Raw genomic sequence first — 14690 nt, 5'->3', positions numbered from 1 at the left:
CATCCATAAACATGAAATGAATTTCTTTATTAGTTCATGTTTCATATTCTTCATAATTTCTGATATTATTATTTTTTCTTTATAAATTACTAGTGCAAGGTACATTTTTGTCAAGTAAATTCCCATTTTTTTTCTGTAACAAATGGTATCTAAGATATATACTCTAGCAGGATATTATTAATGTAATTTTTTTTAAATCTAAAAATGTTTTGCATTTTGTAAATTCATCTTGAATTTAGAATCCCAGATAAATTTCATAATTCTATTTTTTTGATCTATTGCAATTTCAATGTAGTCAGTTCTATTGTCTGCAGATAATGCCAGTTGTGTCTCTTCCCTTGGTATCTTTATAGCACCTATTAATTTCTTCCCCTGTTATACTCCTCTGTTAACTGGGCCTTTTTATCTTATTCCTGACCTTAAAGAAAATATACACTGGGCACGGTGGCTCTCATCTGTAATCTCAGCATTTTGGGCAGCCACGGTGGGCAGATCACCTGAGGTCAGGAGTTCAAGGCCAGTCTGGCAAACATGGTGAAACCCTGTCCCTACTAAAATATGAAAATTAGCCAGGTGTGGTGGCAGGTGCCTGTAATCCCAGCTACTAGGGAGGCTGAGGCAGGAGAATCTCTTGAACCCAGGAGGCAGAGGCTGCAGTGAGCAGTGAGCCAAGATCATGCCACTGCACTCCAGCCTCAGCAATGCAGTGAGACATGGACTCAAAAAAAAAAAAAAAAAAATAAATAAATAAATAAATAAAATAAAAAAGAAAATATATCCAAGTAGATATTTTTAAATAAATCCTGAGGTTTCCTAAAAAGTTTTTGGCTAAATTAAGAAAGTTCTAGTGTATTTCTAGCTTTACATGCTTTTTTTCTAAACATAGTACTTAATATTTATTCTAATGAGCACAAATGGAATAAGAATACATGACTCAGTCACCAATGCAGGGCCCTCTGTCTTGATTCCCTCCTTTGTGAAATAACAGAACTGAACCTCATAGTCCTCCAGGCTCATTTTTAGTTTATTGTTCTACAAATAGATTATTATGCTTTGGAAAAACTTATATCTAGAACTCTGAAATATCAAAAATTAAAATATAATCATACTAATTTCATAAACCATAACTACAAATGCCAATTACAAGACTCCTTTGTGATTAACAAGTATTACCACCCAGATCCTCTACTTAACTAATTGTGTGACATTGAGCAGGCGGCTTCATTTTTGTATGTCTCAATTTTCTCCCTTGTAAAATACTTTTTTGTGTGTCTATTGAATGATCCCCCTTATTCTGCTTTGGGCATCGGATCATATGGTTTAATAAAATGAATTACACAGCTATTTCTCTTTTTATTGTTTTTTTATGACAGTGTGTTTAAGGAAAGTTTAGTATAATTGATCATAAAATTATTTGGATTTGGATTTTTTTTTAGAATCTGATGATTATATGCCTTGGGGGTAATCTTGTGAAGTACCTTACTGGGGTTCTCTGTATTTCCTGAATTTGAATGTTGGGCTCTCTATCTAGGTTGGGGAAGTTCCTTAAATGTAAATGGGATAAAAGCCCCAATTAAAATACACAGACTGACAAGCTGGATAAAGACCTAAGATCCATTGGTATGTTACCTTCAAGAAACCCATTTCACACGCAGTGACACACACAGGCTCAAAATAAAAGGATGGAGACAATTCTACCACGTAAATGGAAAACAAAAAAAAGTGGGGGTTGCAACCCTAGTTGCAGACAAAATAGACTTCGAACCAACAAAGATTAATAAATGCAAAGAAGGGCATTACATAACGGTAAAGGGTTCAATTCAACAAGATAAGTTAACTATCCTAAATATATTTACACCCAATACAGGAGCACCCAGATTCATAAAGCAAGTTCTTGGAGACCTTCAAAGAGATTTAGACTTCCACACAATTATAGTGGGAGACTTCAAAACCCCACTGGCAATATTAGACAGATTAGTGAAACAGAAAATTAGCAAAGATATTCAGACCTCAACTCAGCACTGGATCAAATATCACTGATAGCTATCTACAGACCTCTCCACCCAAAAACAATAAAGTGTACATTCTTCTCATTACCTCATGAGAAATACTCTAACATGGATCACATAACCAAAAGTAAAATGCTCCTCAGCAAATCCAAAATAACTAAAATTATAACCATCAATCTCTTGGACCCCAATGCCATCAAATTAAAAATCAAGACTAAGAAATTCACTCAAAACCATACAATTAAATGGAAATTGAATAACCTGCTCCCGAATGACATTTGGGTAAATAATGAAATTAAGATAGAAATCAAGAAGTTCTTTGAAACTAATGAGAACAAAGATACAACATGCCAGAATCCCTGGGATATAGCCAAGGCAGTGTTAAAAGGGAAATTTATAGCACTAAATGCCTACATCAAAAAGCTAGAAAGATCTGAAGTTAACAACCTAACATCACAACTAAAAGAACTAGGGAACCAAGAGAAAACAAACCATAAAGCTGGAAGACAGAAATAACCAAAATCAAAGCTGAACTACAGGATAGTAAGACATGAAAAACCATTCAAAAGATCAACAAATTCAGGAGCTGAATTTTTGAAAAAATTAAAATAGACCACCAGCTAAACTGATAAAGAAGAAAAGAGAGAAGATTCAAATAAACACAATCAGAAACAAGAGGAACATTACCACTGACCCCACAGAAATACAAACAACCATCAGACAATACAATGAATACCTCTATGCACGTATACAAGAAACTCTCAAAGAAATAGATGAATTCCTGGACACATACTCCCTCCCAAGAGTGAACTAGGAAGAAATTGAATCCCCGAACAGACCTGAGGCAGTAATAGATGGTCTATGAAACCAAAAAAGCCCAGGGCCAGATGGATTCACAGTGAAATTGTACCATATGTAGACAGAAGAGCTGGTACTATTCATACTGAAATTATTCCAAAAAATTGAGGAGGAGAGACTTCTTCCTAACTCATTCGACGAGGCCAGCATCAGCCTGGTGCAGATACAACAACAACAAAAACAAACCAAGAAACACTTCAGGCCAGTATCCTTAGTGAACATTGATGCAGAGCTCTCAGTCACATACTAGCAAACTGAATCCAGCAGCGCATCAGAAATCTTCTTCACCATGAACAAGTAGATTTTATCCCTAGGATGCAATTGGTTCAACATACACATATCAATAAGCGTGATTCATCACATAAACAGAACTAAAAGCAAAAATCACATGATTTTGTCAATAGATGCAGAAATGGCTTTTGATAAAATTCAACATCCATTCATCATGAAAACTCTCAATAAACTAGGTACTGAAGAAACACACCTTAAAATAGTAAGAGCTATGTATGACAAACCCACAGTCAACATCATATTGCATGCACAAAAGCTGAAAGCATTCCCCTTGAATACCAGCAGAAGACAAAGATGCCCTTTCTTGCCACTCATATTCCATATAGTTTTGGAAGTCCTGGCCAGGAGAATCAGGCAAGAGAAAGAGATCAAGGGCATCCAAATAGGAAGAGAGAAAGTGTAACTATCTCTGTTTGCAGATGAAATGATTCTATTTTTTAAAAAACCCAATAAGGTGGAGGTTGCAGTGAGCAGCGATTGCGCCACTGCATTCCAGCCTGGGCGACAGTGTGAGACCCTATCTCAAAAACAAAACAAAACAAATAAAACAAAACAGAAAAAGCCAATAGTCCCAGCCTCAAATCTTAAGCTGATACACAACTTCAGCAAAGTCTCAGATTATAAAACCAATGTGCAAAAATCACTAGCATTCCTTTTTTTTTTTTTTTTGAGATGGAGTCTTGCTCGTTGCCCACTAACATTCTTATACACCACCAACAATCAAGCTGACAGCCAAATCAGGAATGAATTCCTACTAACAATTGCCAAAAAAGAATAAAATACCTAGAAATACAACTAACTAGGGAGGTGAAAAATCTCTTGATGAAGGTTTACAAAACATTGCTTAAAGAAATCAAAGATGATACAAGCAAATGGAAAAGCATTCTGTACTCATGCATGGAAAGAATCAATTTTGTGAAAATGGCCGTACGACCCAGAGCAATTTATAGTATTCTGCTTTTTCTTTTTCTTTGAGATTGAGTTTCGCCGCTCCTGTCACCCAGGCTGGAGTGCAACGGCCCGGTCTTGGCTCACTACAACCTCTACCTCCTGGGTTCAAGCGATTCTCCTGCCTCAGCCTTCCAAGTAGCTGGTGCAATAGGTGCCTGCCACCACACCCAGCTAATTTTTGTATTTTCAGTAGAAACGGGGTTTCACCATGTTGGCCAGGCTGGTCTCAAACTTCTGACCTCAGGTGATCTACCCGTCTCAACCTCCCAAAGAGCTGGGATGACAGGTGTGAGCCACTGCTCCAGGTCCCAATGTTATTCCTATTAAACATTTCACAAAACTAGAAAAAATGATTTTAAAAATCACATGGAACCAAAAAAGAGTCTTAATAGCCACAACAATCCTCTGCAGAAAAACAAAACAAAACAAAGCTGGAGGCATCATGCCACCCTCCTTCAAACTATACTACAGGGCTAATGTAACCAAAAAGCACGGTCCAGCTACAAAAACAGACACATGAATCAATGGAAAAGAACAGAGAACCCAGAAATTAGACTGCACACTTACAGCTTTCTGATCTTTAACAAACCTGGCAAAAACAATCAATGGGGAAAGGATTCCCTATTCAATAAATGTTGCTGGCAGAATTTAGCCATATGCAGAAGATTAAAACTGGCCCCTTCCTTACATCATATACAAAAATTAGCTCAACATGGATTAAAGACTTAAACATAAAAACAAAAACTGTAAAAACCCTGGAAGACAACCTAGGCAATACCATTCAGGAAATAGGCATGGGCAAAGATTTCATGAAGAAGACATCAAAAGCAATTGCAATGAAAGCAAAAATTGACAAATGGGATCTAATTAAAAAACTCAGCTTCAGAGATCATTAGAGAAATGCAAATCAAAACCACAATGAAATACCATCTCACACCAGTCAGAGTGGCTGTTATTAAAAGTCAAAAAACAACAGATGCTGGTGAGGTTGTGGAGAAAAGGGAATGCTCCACACTGTTGGATGGCAGTGTACATTTATTCAACCATTGTAAAAGACAGTGCGGCAATTCCTCAAAGACCTAGACACAAAAATACCATTTGACCTAGCAATCCTATTACTGGGTATACACCTGGAGGAATATAAATCATTCTGTTATAAAGACACATGCACGTGTATGTTCATTGCACCACTATTCACAATAGCAAAGACAAGAATTAACCTAAATGCCCATTAATGATAGACTGGATAAAGAAAATATGGTACATATACACCATGGAATACTATGCAGCCATAGAAAAGAATGGGATCATGTCCTCTGCAGGGACATGAGGGAGCTAGATGCCATGATCCTTAGCAAACTAAAGCAGAAACAGGAAACCAAATACCACATGTTCTTACTTATAAGTGAGAGCTAAATGATGAGAACACATGGACACAAAGAGGGGATAACACACACTAGGGTCTATGGGAGCATAGTTGGTAGAAGGAGGAAGAGGGTTAGGAAAAGTAACTGGTAGGAACTAGGCATAATATCTGGGTGAGGAAATGATCTGCACCACAAACCCCGATGACACAAGTTTACCTGTGTAACACACCTGTACAAGTACCCCTGAACTTAAAATAAAAGTTACAAAAATTATAAACTATAATACAAGATAGTATGAGCTAATACACTGAAAAACTCAATAAGGAGGCCATTTTCTTTGAAGTTTTTTTGCTATCACTTCTTGTTTTATCTTGACAGATGTTAAAACGTTAAACGGTAAAATATGAACATAGTTACCATTTTAAAAATGGTGCCTGGTTAGATTTGATTAAATATCCTTAGAGAACGACTCAGTTCCTTTCCTTTCAGGTTATTTTCCTTTTTACTTGAAATCCATCATTTAAAAATTCCAATTTTATTAGGACTTCAGTGATAAATTGCTTTTTACCTTAATCAGTAAGAGATTATTAATTATTCAATATATATTTTGGGAATTGTTTTCCATCAAAACTTTCTTTGCTTTACCTTTATGTGAGTGAAAAAGTAATTTGTCTCACTTTGGTATTTGATACGCCAGAACTAGAGGTCGAAACTTCACATCCTGTAACACAAACACTTTTATGTATAGTTAGACTTGGTGTGAGCTGAGGTGCAATTAAAAGAGCACTGGGTAAAGGAAATCGTGTTTTATTCTTAGGTCTGCAATAAATGACTGTGTAATCATATTAACCACTTTCCCCTTCCTAGCCTCAGTTTTCTTATATGAAAAATATAGAGTGGGTCAGATTGTGTTTGATCCTATTTTGCTTTTAATTCTTTGGATCTATGAGCTTAGGTTATAAATACACTGACTTCAATAAGAAAACAAAAACTGTCATATTTTTCCTTGAAAATTTAGTGGCCATCACTTTTATATTGAGTGTACATGATTTCAAGTTAGCAGGCAATTGCCTGGAACATTTAACACACTGTTTTAGCTATCAAACTTACATGATGAGATTTTCCTGGAATAAAGTCTACCTAAATAAATTTCCAAAGCACTCTATGGGATTCTAATCTGATGTCTGTAAATTATTATACAGACCTAAGTGTTTAAGAGTCCAAGTTATTTTTACAAGTTGAGTTGACATTCAAAAGTATGCCATGCTGTCAAGTCAGTGAACTCAACGAACAGTGGCATGCCCCGGATTCTTATTAACCCCTTTTATTCACTGTTCAGGCCTCCAGAGCACTGGCATTCTTGTACACTTGACACTGGAAGTCAATTTAGAAATCTTTTATTAGTTTAAAGAATGACTACCTGAGTGAAAACAGAAAAATTAAATTGGGCTTCCTGATAAAATCACTTTCTGGGGTTGACATGTTCTCCTGGCATCCAGAGACCTATCATATAAACTGACGAGCAAAACTAACTAGGCATGAGGGACCGTTCCAAGTAGATCTCCAGCCCAGCAACATTATAGCTAATTGAACAACAAGGACAGGGTAACTTCTCAGCTGTTTCTAAAATTACATCTTTATTGTTTGAAAACATATGCATGATCTGTAACCTGTGTCTGGTGCAATCATTTTGAAGTCACTTGATGGGAACAGGACAGAGTGAATACTATACCAGGTACTTTTCTGGCTTCTCAAATATGGGATAAAATGATGGTAAGGTAAAACAAACCTAATGTAGCCTAATTACTGGCTTCTTTCCAAAGGAATTTCCAGATCATGTTGACCGACATGATAAACAAAGACACCATAGACTGAAAAAAAGTTTTGACAGGAATTTAAGCTTTTAGAGGCTCTAGACGGTTAAAGAATCTTTGAGATTATCAGTTTAAATGATGAGCTATGAAAGGATAAAGTGATGTACTTAAGGTCAAACACTTAAGTTTAATCATCAGAGTTGTAGCTACAATTTTATCTTGCCTTGGTCAAGCATTCTCGGACACTTATACTGAAATTATTGCCCAAGACTTGCACAGGCCTGAGCAACTGCATGCTGTCCTCAGCCAGTGGCCCTGCAGGCATCAAGACAATGGGTTGCTATTCCTTCCAGTCCATTGTCTTGGCACTTACAGGTCACTGGCTGATCTCTGAATCACTCCTTAAATGGGACCCCAGGTATCCAAATTTGAGATCCAGTACTCTTTCTCTGTGTCCTTCCTTAAATCTCCTCCAGGTTCACCCCTTCTCATTTAGTTTATTACAGAAAAAAGAGAGGGATTTTAGCCTATTTTCTGCCATCAAGAGAGGGTTCAACTGTGAACATTTCCTAAAAATGATTTGCCTTTATTCTGAATTAATAAGGCCTTGGTCCTTAGAAACACAACAGCTTGTATTTTTTCTATGGAGAAAAGGAAAGTATTTTGTTTCTTGAGCTCCTCCTTTTCAATGTAAGATGGAGCTGAGATATATTGTTGAGAACAAATTAGCAGCAATAAAGAATAGGAAAGGGATTTCCAGGCACAGGACATAACACATGTAAAGACTGTAAGATAGAAAAAGAGTTGAGTAGGCCGGGTGCGGTGGCTCAAGCCTGTAATCCCAGCACTTTGGGAGGCCGAGACGGGCGGATCACGAGGTCAGGAGATCGAGACTATCCTGGCTAACACAGTGAAACCCCGTCTCTACTAAAAATACAAAAAAAAAAAAATTAGCTGGGTGAGGTGGCGGGCGCCTGTGGTCCCAGCTACTCGGGAGGCTGAGGCAGGAGAATGGCGTGAACCCGGGAGGCGGAGGTTGCAGTCAGCTGAGATCCGGCCACTGTACTCCAGCCTGGGCGACAGAGCAAGACTCCATCTCAAAAAAAAAAAAAAAAAAAAAAAAAAAGAGTTGAGTAGATGAGGAGGAGAAAGAAATTTGTAATGTCTGGAACGTAAAAAGTGAGCAGAAAGTTGGAAGGAAATATGATTGGAGGAACAGTATGAGGATTAGCATTCATGGTGCTGTAGAATAGGGTAATGATTTAATTTTTTTCAGCCTAAATGAAATGAAAATAATATTGATGGCTTCATGGATACAGATAGATCACTTATAACTTTAATAAATATCCCTAATGTAATGGAAAATTGATGAGGAGGATGAAACAGTAGAAGAGGAAAAAGATCTAAAGAGATTATTGTAGAAATCCTAGTGAAAAAGAATAGTGGCTTACATTAGCGTGAGAGCAGAAGAGATAAAGAATAGTGTATATTTTACATATTTAAAACCAGTGGAGGAAAAATCAACAAGATCTGTTGGTGAAAGGATGTATTTTAGAAAACTTGATTGATGGTGCTGGGGATTGTATTTGAAGAGGACATTTAAATCTGAGATGCTCGTGAGATATTTGATTAGAGATGTTTACACAATTACATATTTTATTATTTTCTAAGTGTTGCAGAATTGCCATAATGCAAACTTCTCAAAGAAAATCATTTTATCATTTTTTGTATTTTCAGAACTGAGCATGGTACATAGCTCATATTAGGTAATCAGTATATGTTACTGTTTGTTCTATGAACTGTTGAATCATAGGATCCAGATCTGATTTCTTATTTAGAGAATGCTAGTGACTATAACTACTGGTAATGGTATCTAAGAAAATTATAAATTTAGAGAATGCAAAGAAGAGAGATGAGAAATGAATTTAGTGAAGTAGTAATCTTTGATCTTGAAGGCCTCATATGTGACTTCTCCTCAATGTTGGTGGTACTATTACCTTAAATTCTTACACCCTTGACTATTGCTAACCTCGGTGTTAACTTAAATCTGCTAATTTATATAAGGACTACATATTGAAGCCAATCATCCTTAGGGGAAGTCAGGAAATCAAACAGTCACTTAGCAGCTATTTATAAGTGTTTGAGCCGAATGATATCCTGAATATATTGCAATATGACTTCCAGGATATGAGTAAGAAGGCTAACTCATTTAGTCATATTTGGGTGTCAGGTGTTCTTATTTCATGCCATGTCCTGTGAGGCACTTAAAGTTTTCAAGAGGAAAAAAATAATTCCCCTTATTTCATAATTCTTCACAAATTACCACCTTAAAAGGAATTTATCACCGTTATAGAGAAGAGATTGATCAGACGGTGGTAGAATCTTGGCCTGGGAAACTAAAACAAATGGCAGTGATGCTAACATTGCTCTTACAGCTGGGTTTCTGACTTTAGTTATATGCAAGGTGATTGCAGGCAAATTATTTTGCTTTTTTGAGTTTTAGTTTTTATAGGTTTATGTGATACATGATATATACATATATGTGTATATAAGAATATATATGTAATGTATATATATTATTTTCTTAGTTTCTTAATAATGAATATCTATGTATGTGTGTATATATATTCATTACTAAGACATTTTAGATTGCCAGATTATTTTGTTTTCTATGTCACTACTTGATTCCAAGCGACTAGACATAATTTTGAAATCTTATGTCCAAGGGATAGTAAAATTTATCTTGTTATTCTTCCCTGGTTGAATAGGTGATAAGAGACAAATAGAAAGTTCAGCGTTTTTAATATCACATGTCATAGTCTAAATGTTTGTATCTTCTTCAAATTCATATGATAAAACCCAATTCCCAATGAGATAATATTAGAAGATAGGGCTTTGGCAGGCAACTAGATCACGAGGGCAGAACCGTCATGAATGGGATTTGTGCCCTTAAAAAAGAGACTCCAGAGAGCAAGCTAGTCCCTTTCACCATGTAGAGATGCAGCAAGAGGACATCCTTTATGAGGAATGGGCCCTCACCAGACACCAATATGCTGGTTTCTGGATCTTGGACATCCCAGCCTCCAGAACTGTGAGAAATATGTCTTAATCGTTGATAAGTCACACAATTTATGGCAGTCATAAATTTTGTTAAAGCAGTCAAAATGAACTATAACACTACAATAACACAAATAGTTTATAGAGGAATAGTAGAGAACCTGTCAAGCCAAAGTGCTCATCTCAGATCTTGGTACCAGTTTAAAAGACATGGGAAGTAGTGCTGTTTCTTCCCATATTTCTGGGCCTGTGAAAAAAGTACCAATGTAGAGAACAGATTGTGGCACTCTAGAACTATTGCTCACATTTTAGGATTTTTAATGGGTAGTGCCCCTAATGTTCAACACAGGATTACATTGTTCACACATTGGATGTTCATAAACAGGTAGTTAAGATAAAGATTGTGTTATAGATAAAGTTTTAGGAATTTAAAGAAATCATAAACCTCGAGTAAGCTATGTGACTTTTCCAGGTCTTTGAATCTTTGACACATATTTTGCCCATTTATAAAACGAGAAGATTAGATGATCATTAGATAATCTACAAAAAAGAGTAACATATTTTGCCTGTTAATAAAATGAGGGGATTAGTTAATCATTAGACCATCTACAGAAAGGAGTGTAGTATGCATGCAAAGTGTTATACGACAACTGGATTTGAGCTGGATCATTAATAACGAGGAGTAATGAAACTGATGAAAACAAAAGAGTAGTTTCACTACGGGATATAAACGAAGGAGAATGTCAAAGTGGATATGAGCATGGTGTTTGTAAAACAGTGAAAAGACTTCAACACGATGAATCATCAGGCTCCATGAGTTTGGCCAACAGTTGACACAGTTTCCTATGAAATCTACACATATTTCACCCAAATCCCTTGACAATTTAATCCTTTACTGGTCTTGGATTAAATCCTCATTCCCAGTGAAGACAAATTTCATTCACATCTTTGCTGATCCTCGAAACACATCATTTTGGTGCTTTGCAACGACGAAGACATTGAACAGCGGTTTTGTTTTGGTTTTGTAATATGACATTTGGTAACTTCACGACTTCTCACATCTGGTTCCAGTTTGAGATGAAACCACTTAAACCTCCATGCACCCACTGAAAGCTGTGGTTTTGTCACAACATTTTGTCACAAAAATTGGATAAACATATAAACAGGGGAATAGCATGCTGGCTTTGTTTTAAAGTTTTGGCTTATTCCTCAGAATTCAAATGAAATATATTCAGTAAGAACTGAACGTTAACAAAATTATGCTAATCAGACCAGCCAGCAATGTTCCATGCTGCCCTTAAAAATCCGTTTATGTGTACTAGCATTCAATATGATTGTTTACTTCATAGATGTTAACATACTAGTGTTTTCGCCACTTTCTTTTCTGAAAAACGAGATTTTACCTTTTATTCCTAAATTGGAAAAAAGAGGAATAGCCACTTTTAGTTTTGGATATGTGTGTATTCACAGCAAAATATTAGTTATAGCTTTTCCTTTTCCTTCTTTACACAGTCCTCACAGTTTTAGACATGAAATGAACTGTAGACTTATCAAGTTTGCCAATCCCAATGTTGTACAGACGTGGAAGTGGGTTTAAAGAGAAACTGTCCCCAAATAATATTGTCTCTCTGGTCTTGCTTCTAGCGCATAGAAGCAAATGAAGGTGTTGATCATCTTCATTTGTTAAAGTGTAATTGTGGTGAGGTCAATGTTTCCAGTTGGATTACTATAAAGAATGGCTAGTTTTACTCTGTTCAGTGGCAAACTATTAGAACTCCAAACCAGCTTTATGCTGTCACTAATTTCGTGGGAGATAAAAATGTGACCAAATAAGCACAAATTTATTCACACAAAAAAACATGTACTGTTTTAAAGAGGTATTTGTGCACATGCTCACTACACCGAAACACACACACATAAATACACATGAAATCTCTCAAACTACACAATTAACACAGTGAATTCTCATCTACAGAAAAAGACTCTAAATTCCATAGCTTGGTATTTAGAGTCCTTTTTTAACTGGTTTCAACTTATAAGTATAACCTTATATCTGAACATATTCCCCTTAGCACCCATGCTTAGTCTAATCCAAAACATCACTATATATTTGACATGCCATGTTATTTATGACTCTTTGACTTTAAGCTTATGCTTCTTTCTACATAGCATTCCCAACTGTACCTGCTCAATATGGAAAATTAATACTCATCTTTCAGCTAAAATATATATGTTTTCAATTAAGTTATTTCATCCCTTATCTTTGCTTGTAGCAGAATCATCAGAATTATTTAATTCTCTCTGTGTGTCTTTGTAAAATTTTGTGAACACCTGTGGGATAGCTGTATTAGTTCGTTCTCACACTACTATAAAGAAATACCTGAAACTGGGTAATTTATAAGAAAAGAGGTTTGATTTGCTCACAGTTCGACAGGCTGTATGGAAAGCATCACTGGGGAGGCCTCAGGAAACTTTCAATCATGGTGGAAGGCAAAGGGGATGCAGGCACTTCTTACATGGCTAGAGAAGGAGGAAGAGAGCAAAGGGGGAGGTGTTACCCACTTTCAAACAAACAGATTTCGTGAGAACTCACTCACTACCACGAGAACAGCAAGGTGGAAATCTGCCGCCATGATCAAATCACCGTCTGCCAGGTGCCTCCTCAACACTGGGGATTATAATTTGACATGCGATTTGAGTGGGTACACAACTCCAAACCATATCAATAGCATTTATCATATTTGATCAAAATTGTTTATTTTTATACCTGTCTCCACTGTTGAATGCCAAATTCTTGGAGGAATGCATCCCGTGTATATATTTCTTTAGGCTCAAAACAGAGCACAACCCAACCTCTATGCTCCTCCTCAGTTTTTGCCTCCATTGCTTTTGCTCTGAGTTATGCCAGCAAACTGATAATATTTTTCTCCCACCTTCAATCTCCACTTACTCTATTTATCCTCTATGCTCCTCTCTGTTAGTCTTTTTTATGGTGATCATGCCACTTTCCTTCTGAAAAGTTCTTGAGCATCTTGGCTACACTAAGATTAAGTCTGTGGTCTTTATTTCTTATGCTGGCATGTAATTATTTTATCCTAATTTCTTTATTTTCTCATCTAAATGATATTGCTTTCCATCCTACTTTGATGACTGACTTTGATGATAGCTAGACTTTATTAATATCAATAACTTTAACAGCTTCACAGCCTCCGGCTCACTAAATTTATGTCCCATCTTGTCCCTCCCAAGCTTAGAGTCCATCCATGCATCATAGTGGCCTTCTCATACTACTAGTCTTACAAAACTGAAGTTGATTAAACTCAGGGCTCCTCCTATATTGACCTAAAGTCATGTTGGAGAAAAACATACACACATTACTTAATGATACCCCTTAAAATGCATGCCTACTAATCTCAAGTAGATATTTTGTTCTGAACCAGGGTCCATTTAGGGAAAAGTACTTCATTCTCTACCTTTCTCCTTTAGAGAACTGTTAAAACTTCCCTCTCCTCAAACTACCACAATCATTTCCTTCCCAGTCTAACTCTCAGCTAATAAAATTGATTTCTCTTTCACTAAGAAGAAAAAAGGAAACGGAAAAGAATTTCCGCAAGCTTCCATGACCATATCTACTTACCTGTAAATGTTAATACAAATACATTCTGCTTTCCATCTTATAAGTGTGAATAAACCATTAATGCCTCAGATACCAACTTTTATACATAACCTTTGTACTCAAAACATCACTTCTACAATTCTCCTTGTCTCATTTCATCAATTTCTCTCAACTGAGACACTGCCAACAGCCTACAATTGGGTTAACCTATCTCTTGTCTCAGACAAACCTTTTACTGTCCATTTCTTCTTTTCCAGCTACTCTCCCATTTCTTTGCCACCTGTTACAACCCCAAAGGAGTTAATCTTCACTAATTCTTCTCCAACTTTTCTTTCTGGACGCTACTTTCCTGAACTTTTAATTTTTACCAGTCTATTCAGACTCCTCTGGTCAAGGTCAATAGTTACTTCTCTATTGCTAAATTTAATGATCACTTTTCAGTTCTCAAATTACTTAAGAGTATTTGTTATAGATAATCACTTTCTCTTTGCTTCACTTAGTGTTTGGGATTCTAATTCTTTTGACTCTCTTATTACTTCACTCTTTACTGATATTCCTTTTCTGCTTTTCTGATTCTTCCTTTCACTCTGACCTCTAAATTGTGAGGTGACACAGGGCTCAATTTTAGGCCGGCTTCCCTTCTCTACATAGAGTTTCCCCATTGTTCATACCATCCAGTGACAAGGCATTAAGTAGTATGTATCTCCTGATGATTTTCCAATTTTTA

This window comes from Trachypithecus francoisi, unplaced genomic scaffold (genome assembly GCF_009764315.1).
Source record: "Trachypithecus francoisi isolate TF-2019V2 unplaced genomic scaffold, Tfra_2.0 Lachesis_group0, whole genome shotgun sequence".
Lineage (NCBI taxonomy): Eukaryota > Metazoa > Chordata > Mammalia > Primates > Cercopithecidae > Trachypithecus > Trachypithecus francoisi.
This window is presented reverse-complemented; position numbering follows the sequence as displayed.